Source organism: Thunnus thynnus, chromosome 2 (genome assembly GCF_963924715.1).
Source record: "Thunnus thynnus chromosome 2, fThuThy2.1, whole genome shotgun sequence".
Classification (NCBI taxonomy): Eukaryota; Metazoa; Chordata; class Actinopteri; order Scombriformes; family Scombridae; genus Thunnus; species Thunnus thynnus.
Genome location: NC_089518.1, coordinates 37,456,971 through 37,467,016, shown reverse-complemented (window position 1 = coordinate 37,467,016; position 10,046 = coordinate 37,456,971).

Sequence of the window (10,046 nt, the reverse complement as noted above, 5' to 3'; positions counted from 1 at the left end):
TTTTTAACTGGCCATAACTGTCAGTTTTAACTAATAGTTAAGTGAGTCACTTTAAAGCCTCTTTCTTGTAATCCTACCCCCCACACACACACCCCGACCAATGATCCACCGGGAGGTTTCTAAGGCGACCCTGACAGTCAACAAACATGGCTGATGCTGCAGGGAGCTCTGACCAACATGAGTGAGTACTGTTGCAGATTATTTCACTGAAGAATGAACTTTTAAAGTAAAGTCGACTGTAAAATATGATCCATTATGTGATTTATATGAGTCTGAAACAATACAAGTAAAACTATGTTGTTTTGTCTGTTTAATTTAAAACAACAATCATTTTTCCATCATTTGAATGTGACAAGTGTGACAAAAGGTAGCTCAGACATAAAAATGGGCACTTTGGAAATGAAACTATATTTCTATATTAATGGTTTTATTTTAACAGCATTATTGACTGGTTTTATTTGGTGCTAATGTTGAGGTGAAAGTTTATTTAATTAAGGCTTATAGTTGTTTCTGTGATATGCAGTATACTTTTTATTGAGGAAAGTGATTACAAAGGACTCTTCTTTGGTAGTATTTTTTTTTAAATCGCATTATTTTCCTTTACTTGCAATTTTTCCCAATTAATGCAATTTTACTGCAAAAAGAGCACATAAAACATTGCAGTGTATTGCAATTTTTGATAAAAAGCTGCTGCAAATTGTGTGGAACAGCCTACCAGCATAAATGTAAACAGCAAACAGGCAGCCTCAGTAAAAAGCAGCTAAAACTTTTTAAATTAGCTTTTAATTAACACGTCTGTATTTTTATTGTTTTTTAAATTCTTTTTTCTTATCTAATAATTTAATCAAGTTTTTAGCTTATTTTTATCATAATTCCTGAATTTCTGTGTTGTTATTCTCTTTTTTTCATCTTGATTTTTAACTTTATCTTTGTTTTTAATGTGAAACACTTATTTCTACTTTATAAATTGTGCAACATAAATCAATTTTGATTGATCTTTTCATCTTTTCCTGCTCGCTCCCAGGCGATCCTGCTCCCACATCCCAACGTTCTCAGCCCAACATCCTATGATACCCAAACTCTATGTGATGCCATGGAAGCAGGACATGAAGAACCAGAGGCTCCTGATGAAGGTAGGGAACGAAACAAACACACCTCACTGCAAACTGATCGGTCTGTTATGTCGTCCTCCATTTTGTTTGTGTGTGTGTGTGTGTTACAGAACGCAGCCCTGGCGAGGATCCCTGTGGTTCCTCATGAGGAATCTTTGTGTTTTTGTGGTCGGGAGCGTCTCTGCCACAGTCATGACTCCAACCACAGCTCTCCATCCTTCTCCTCCTCTTCCTCTTACTCTTCCTCAGCCTCCACCTCCGCTCCTCTCAGCCAAACAGGACTGACAGCTCATCACTCCTCCCACTTCTCCAGGTATCAGAGACTGATGCTCAAGAAAAGATTTGACTGCTTTCAATAAACATTTTTGATGATTCGTTGACTCTTATGAGACATTACAAAACGGCCATAAACAAAATGAAACACTGATTTCTTACCAGAGGAGATATTTAGTGTGAATAAAAACATTTTCTTCTGTTTTCCTGCAGGTACAACAGCTCTGTGGTGACGACCAGGCAGCTTTACCAAACCTAAAGACTTAAATAAACTGAGTCTGCTTTAAGCTCTGACAAACACAGCTGTGCTCAATCTTTTTTATTTATTTATTTAAACATGTCGTTTGTAAGTTTTAGTGAGCATGTTTTAAATACACATTACTTTCGACATGGAGTTCCACAAGGTTCAATACTTGGCCCACTAATTTTTCCCTTACACAATAATATTAATACAACACAGTGTACAATATCATAACCACCAGGACAACACATAGCTATATCATTATTGCCCGCTGATTTCAACAGTTTAAATTGTTAAAGATAAAATATTACAGATGTGTAACAACTATTTCAAATACATGAGGACAAAACTGAGAATTATATGTATCCTGATTCTTAAAGAGACTAAATTCTTGAAAGAATTTAACTCTGGCAAAGCAGAATGAATCTGAGATAAAAAGCCACAGTGTCATTAAAGACAATGATACGAACATTTTAGGCATATAAAATACCAGTAAGAGAGCATTTTTCCACTTGCGAAATGCTGCAAAAGTCAGCTCATATCGACCTCTGAAGTTAATTCATGCTTTGGTTTTCTCTCATCTGGGAACTATGGAAGCCCATTTCCACCACTGTGATGAAAAAAAAGATCCTGTAAGTCATTATAATGAGAAACTATCTCAAAATAATGACTTAGTATCTCATAATAATGACTTAGTATCTCAATCAATTAAAGACCATTTCATTCTGTGATTCATTCTTATTTTATCTTCCCCCTATTTGTTGTTTTTCAGTTCAAGAATTATCTTGAAAATGACTGAACATCGCCATCTACAGGCCTTATGCCACTAACTCCTTATTTGTGCTGTATGAAAACAAAAGACTATGTGTACTGTGATTATTTGAAATGTTTGTATGTATTTAGTATTAAGTGTTAAAAAAAAGAAAACTACTAACACTTGCTCACATGTGGTGTGGCCACCACAGGGCTGAATGTCATATATTATTGCATTAAGACTCACTTTTTAAATCTAGTTTTTAAGTATGTAACTTAGCTTTTATCTAATGTTACTGGAAGTTCATTTTATTTCATTTCATCATATCTAAAATTTTATTCCTATTATTCCACCCTGTTTATTGTACTTTAAACATTTCCATGTATACAATTTGACATAAAGCACTTTGAGCTACACTGTATCTATGAAATGTGCTGTACAAATAAAGTTTATTGTCAGATATAAACTATGATCTAAAGTGCTATCAAGTAGCTTATGTTCTTGCTATAGTTCATCATTATTTTGTTAATTTGGTTTCCTTTAGTTGATACTAACAAAAGCAAATGCATGTTACCTCCATTTTTAAAACACATCTTTACCTCTATAAAAAAAAAAATCAGTAACATTGATTTGATCAGTATATCAGAGCTCAGGATGGTCCTGTAGTTCTCATCTTCACCACAGGATGTCAGTGTTGACTGCTGTAACTGCTCAGTGGTCTTCATCATACAGTCATCATCAACAGGAGCTTCAGCAACTTGTTGATTCAGTTTGAACACATAATTGCTTCAAATCTGCATCTTTTTCTTCTATATTTAAAGTACAACGTGGTTCTAAGAGCTGCCTCAGTGATGTTGCTTTAACCTGATCAGAGCAATCTGTTGGCAGAAAGTTTAATAAATAAATATTTTACAGTATTTTACAATTTTACAAATATTTTACACTGGAGTCATCCTTTACTGGTTGAAGTTGCTCTTTGTATAATTAGGATTCTGGAGTGTGCTTTATGAACTTTTTAGGGTTTAATTACAATAAATTAATGACTCATTCATTCATTCATTTACTTTCGTGTCACATAAGGAAACAACAACAAAAAGACACCAAGCCAGTAAAATTTAAAAGCATTCTTAAAATAATTTAATTCATGCAACTCCATTTTGAAATTAAATTATTGATTCATACTTTATAAGGAAATAGAATCATATATTGGCAAATGTAATGATTTGTTTTCATTATGTTTTTATTTTGAACTTATCATTTAAAAGCAAATAAAAATCTATAATAGCTTTAAAAATTATCTGTAATTTATTGAGTTATTACTGTAAAACAAAATATTAAAAAGTCTATAATGGCTCAGAACACAACATTTTAACATTGTAATATTAACAGAATTATGTAAAATAAGGATGTAGTTATTCTATTCTTCTTTTCTTATTCTATTCTTGGGTTATTCTACAGAGATTTATTTTAAAAATACGGATATTTACTTTGGACATTGTCTACATTTTTACAGCCCAACCATTATAAAATAAAAATAAAATCTCATTATAAAACATTGCTAGAATGTTAAACAAATGTATAAAATATATCTACAGACATTTCACATTAATATATGGAGTTCTGAGTGTACAAAAACCAGAAGGTCTATGTAAAAGTACCTTCATATCAACTCTGACACTGAATAAATATATACATTTTTCTACTGACATTTAAAGATTAAATCAACTACAATTTGTTGACAATTTATGTCAACTAAAGAACCTCACTAAAGAACACTAAAGAACATCATGCAGGTTGATTAACTTTATGAATTAACTTCACATTAATTAACTATTTGAACAAAAATAAATAATCTGATCTAACATGTTTTCCAGGATCTAGGGTTCATAATTTTGTATTTTATGCAGTATTAATGTTTATGGATATGTTGTATGACTTCTGCCATTCTGCCGCCAGGTTGTGCCTTTGAGTAAGGTGAGAGTTTTGAAGCAGAAGTAGTAGAAGAAGAGGAACTTCCTCCAGTTGCAGTAGTTAGCACAAAGCTAGTGGGTTTTAACAGCAGCAAAAATATGCTGATGGACTGTAAGCTACACATTCTGCTTTGTTGTGGTTGTAAAGTGCGCAGATAAAAAAAAAACTGCAAGTTATACTACAGCCTGAGTGTCTGTCTGCAACACATGACTACTTTGGTATATTTACTCACCAAATGGAAAATCTACCTGCATTTGGCGCTTGCACAACAAAACATAGTATTCTATCTGATGATTACTTTTTTCTGCTGTGGATTGTGTAGACTAATACATCCATTCATTTACAACACTGAAATCATTCAAACATCAAGCATCATCAAGGAAAAACACCATGTTGTTTGCCTGATCTTGAAGGATTGCATTTGTCACACAGTTGATTAAAGAGAAAAAGACCATTCTGCTGTGGTTGAGTTACATTGACTTTGAACTAGTGAGGGACTGTGAACAGAACAGTGAAGCTCTGTCATGAAAAGCTGTCAATTCATAAGCTGTCTTGTCTGAATCAGAAACGGTCTGGTAATATTAAGCTTGAGAGAAAATCAGCGCAGGTATGGGAAAATGCTTTCAACAAGCTTTCAGCTCAATCCTGTCTTGCATTGTTTTCTAGACACTGTCTTCAAAGCCTGGGTTGCACACACTTCACTAGAAGACACCCTTTCATGTCTAACAACGTTAGCTGTTCATGCTCAATATCTACAATAATGCAAATAGGCGATTCAGCTAAATAAAAACTGTCAAGTCTTTTTGAGTCATCTGCCTCAAGTCAAAGTCAAGTCAACCAAGTCGCGAACTTTCATTTGCATGCAATACAATTTAAAAGTTAAATTAAATCCTAAAGGATTTTGGATCAAAGAGACAATTGACAAGATAGGAAACAAGAAAAATGAAACATTTCTGCAACCCTTTCTGGCTTTGCACAATCATTTGCTGTTTTACTGTGAAATAAAGTTTTACCTGTGAGGAAGCTTTGCCAGAGTGTCGAGGAAGGTGATAAGGGACAGACTCAGAGACGACCAAATGAAAACAAGCAAAATCAAACTTACCTTCACACAGCTACGCTGACATCCTCTTTGGTTTCTGCTCTCTCCCAAACTAACATCTCTCCCTTTAAATAGGCCCTGAAATCTGTCTAGGCAGAACCATATTTCTATCAGGGGTGTCCTTTCCCTTAGACCAACAACTGGTGAGTGACAATGTCACTTGTATCAGTTAACATTGTTTACACACACATCAACAACAGTATTGTTCCTTATCGTAAACCAAAATAAGTACAAATAACATAAATACAAAACCAAACATTTAACTAAATAAAATAAATTCCCTCACACTTGGTCTAACTCATGACATCACTGGTGATGTCAGCAAGATCTTAAAATCAGGAAGTGGTTCAGTGCCTCCATTTTGTCTCCTGGCCGCATGGTGGGTGAGTATGGTAGGTTACAACCTAAGTTAATCTATAACTCAAGAAACAATAAATAATGAGCTTCAATACTTTTCTCTCCTGAGTGAACCATAAATGACAGCAATGTGACTGGCTAAACAAACAAATGATAAATATGGATGGAAATGCAAAGTTTAATGGAGACAAAATGGAGGTCTCACCCACTTTTTCACAGCCTCTAAAAACTATTCAGACAAAACAATCCCAGAACTACTTTCCTCCTCTGATCTTAAGATTTGATATATTTGATACTGAAATAGTCAAAACTCTTTTTTTAACTTGGAAAAATTAAGCTAAATAATTTGGTTTTGGATATAAATAGCTTGACTCAACCAGTGAATACTGAACTGTGTCACTATTGAACATACTGTATGTTTGTATGCTAAGTCCTTCATATATTTTAAGTTGTCAGTTATATATTTATTGTCATTTATCTTTCCTCTTAGGCTCAAGTGAAACATGCGTGCTGAGGTTCCTTGAGCTTCAAAGAAATCTCGGTATGATGTATGCTGAAATACTGTTGGTATTGCTCGAATTATTCCAACGATTATTTCTTGACTCATCAATTATATAATATTATAATACAATTATATAATTGTGTTGTCTATAAACTGTCAAAGTAAGAAAATACACCAATTTTAGTGTCATTTGCAGAAGCCCAAGGGAACTTCTTCAAATGTCTTGTTTTGTCCGACCAACAGTCCCAAACCCCGAGATATTCAATTCACAGTGATGTAACATAAAGAAAAGCAGCAAATCTGCATATTTGAGAAGCAGGAACCAACACATTTTTGGCATTTTTTCTTGTGAAACAATTATATAAAATTAAAATATTATTACTGATTAATTTTCTATTGATCAACTTTATCAATTTAACATTGTAACTCCACTTCAAACCCTGCCCATATTACATTTGAAGTTTTTTACTTGACTGTTATTTTGTAAACTAATCAAAAGTTCACATTCCTGTGTTTTGTACACATCTAGGACTAAATCACTCACTCACCAGGAAGCGGCTATTGTATTGGTAAGTCAGATGGATATTTACATTTTGTATTTAAAAAGTCACTTAAGCATTTCATTGTGAAGTCCTTGTTAACTGGAATAATTAGAAATTATGACTGTAACACAAATTATTTCATATTTTTTGATAAATCTGTTCCCACAAGATCAAACTGACTGAGTGACATTGCCCCTTGTACAGCAATCAGAGGTATGTTTTAAATTTGATTTTCTCTGCATCAGGGGTAGTATATTTGTATATCTGTATGAATTATTCAAGAATATGTAGACTCAGTGCTTTTTATGTACTGAGCTATTACCAGACTGAATATCTGTCTGAAACCTGTTCAGACCAAAAATGGTCTGTATTAGTGTTGGCATGTTGCTTCAGGTAGCAGTGAGATGATGAAATATGATAAAAGAAGTCTAGTTTGAGGGATAGATCCATGTGTTTTTAGACTATTCAGATGCCAAAACACTGCATAGCACTTTATAACACTACAAGTCAGTATTTTACAACACTGGCAAGTTTGTAAAGTCTGGAAACATGACCGCAAACATTTTTATATATATAATTCTCAAACACTGGCTTGGGTAACTATGGTTGTTTAAAAAAAAATAATTAAAGTTTTAAAAAAAAATAGAACCATCATAATTATATTATTTTTTGGAAATTACATTAGTCGAACTGTTACACTGTTTTGTGCTTGATGTTTGTGTGATGTATAATTATTTGTGTAATGATTATTACTTTTTCATTTTCAGTCTAGGAACAAAATGTTCATGAACATGAGATGCACTCTGGCCCTTCGTAGTCTTCCGGTGTATCAGCGCGAGGGATCTCTGAGTTCTTCAAGACCAGCAGTGTAACTTCTCAGTACACTCACAGAAATGTCAACATCTATCAGTACAGTGTTGACATAACATATTGTATGGGAAACGAACTTGAACGCCTCCTGTAGCATTCTCAAAATTTAGGTAGATTCAAGGATAGGTTTGGACTTTTTCAAGTCTATCTCGATACAATATTCAAATGTCAAATGTATATCGACAAAGTTATTAGTGGGCGGAAATTATTCGTCCTATCTCCATAATAGCCATAAAGCAGTCCCTTCCTATCAGGTAGGATGAGTCTCTAACCGGTCTGCAGAATTACATTGAGTGTGTTTTGCCAGTTATCAAGTGGCTCCACATGATCACAGCTGATGGAGGCCACTGTCCAGTGAGAGCTTGATTCTAACTGATGCTACCTGGATGAGATGTCCCAAACTGATTTACTGCTTCATATGATGTTCACTGTCTGTGTAGATTAGTCACTGCATAAATACCTATCTATAGATGCCTGTTTTTTGTCTAGCTGTCAACATATCCACATTTCTATTTATTTTTTGAGACATTGAGTGTACAAACCTATTGATGAGGAGGTTCACTCAGTGCGACACCTGCTGGTCATTTTTTGTAACTACTTTTGGCATGCTTGCTGTTGGTTCTATGCCACTGATCTCTGCAATTACTGAGAGCTCATAGTACCCTATTACCCCACAAGAAAACTGCTCTCCCAGAATGCAGGCTTACTGGTGGTTCCTACAGTCTCCAAAAGTAGAATGGGAGGCAGAGCCTTCAACTATCAGGCTCCCTAAATAGATGAGATAATCACATATAATTAAAGCCTAAAGCTCTCAAGATACCATTAATGGGTGTTAAAGGAGGATAATTTCAATATAATTTTACATAATTTTTTTGTGTTTTACATCCAGAAATTTGTGTTTTGATGGGGCAGTCTTGAGGATAAACTGGATAATTCTATGAATTTACAAAAGAATACTGTATAAAACAAGCCATTATTTAAATGAGGTAATTTTAAGGTATTTCAGCAATGTTTTTCCTTGTTTTGTGCACATTTATACATTTATTTAGCATTCTAGTAATAGTTTTTTTTTGTTTTTATTTTACAACAGTTGGACTATAAAAATGCAGATAACGTCTACAGTAAATATCTGTATTTTAAAAAAATTCTTTGTAGAATAACTAAAGGTTTTTCTACCGTTATTTGATGGTAAGTGCTTTTTTTTTTTTTTTTTTTAATTTTTTTCACTTTTTTTTTTTTTTTTACATTAAATTTAAAGTAAAAAAAACAGACAGTTGCCTTAATTTTACATTCAGTAATAGGATGTGTATTATTTGTATTTTTACATAGAATTCAATGTAACGTAACATTCAAGACCATTAAGTAATTGAAAAATCCTATTAAAAAAAAAAACTATAATATTCCATTATATCAATTTACAGATTACAGCCTTTATTTTATGGTGAATATTTCAAATAAAAATAATTTACTGTGTTTTTATGGCATTTACACTTAATGTAGAAAATAAAATAATACAGTAAATTTCTGTGAAATAACTTTTTTTTTTTTTTTTTTTTACAGTGTGGTTAAACTGGTTCCTGTCTTTCTGTCCTTGTATTGTTTTATATTTATTGTCCAGTGTTTGGCTCCAGCATCAAGCACTTTGACAGAGAAAGCAACTGTTGTTCCCTATGCTAATGCTGCACACACACACACACACACACACACACACACACACACACACACACACACACTCCTTGCGTGTCCAGGCTTCCGTGTGAGTGTCTCAGTGTGTCACGAGCAGTGATGACAAATGTCTTTGTTTAATGCCACCACACACACACACACACACACACACACACACACACACACACACACACACACACACTTTAAAGTATGCTGAATGGTACAATTAGGACTTCATATTGTTTATTTTATTTATAAGAACGTTATTCTGCTGTTAATGGGGTATAACCAGGGTTTGGTTCAGTGTTCTCTATTAAAAATAAACATATTCATGTTACAATGGATCTAAACTTTATGATGTAAAATCTTTCTTTCTCTCCGATCTCAAGCTTTCCTCTCTCGACTTGGAGGCGCCAGGACGCGTGCCAAAGTTTGGAGCGTTGTGGACATCGATCCATCCTCTCTCCTTCTTCTTCTTCATCCTCTCCGTGTTCCCGACATGCTGGGATGTCTCGAGAGTCCAGATAGAGGGGGAGAAAGAGAGAGAGGGCGATGACAATAACCCGTTTGAGTTACCAACTCGTGGATGGATGGAGAGAGAGAGAGAGAGAGAGAGAGAGAGAGAGAGAGAGAGAGAGAGAGAGAGAGAGAGAGAGAGAG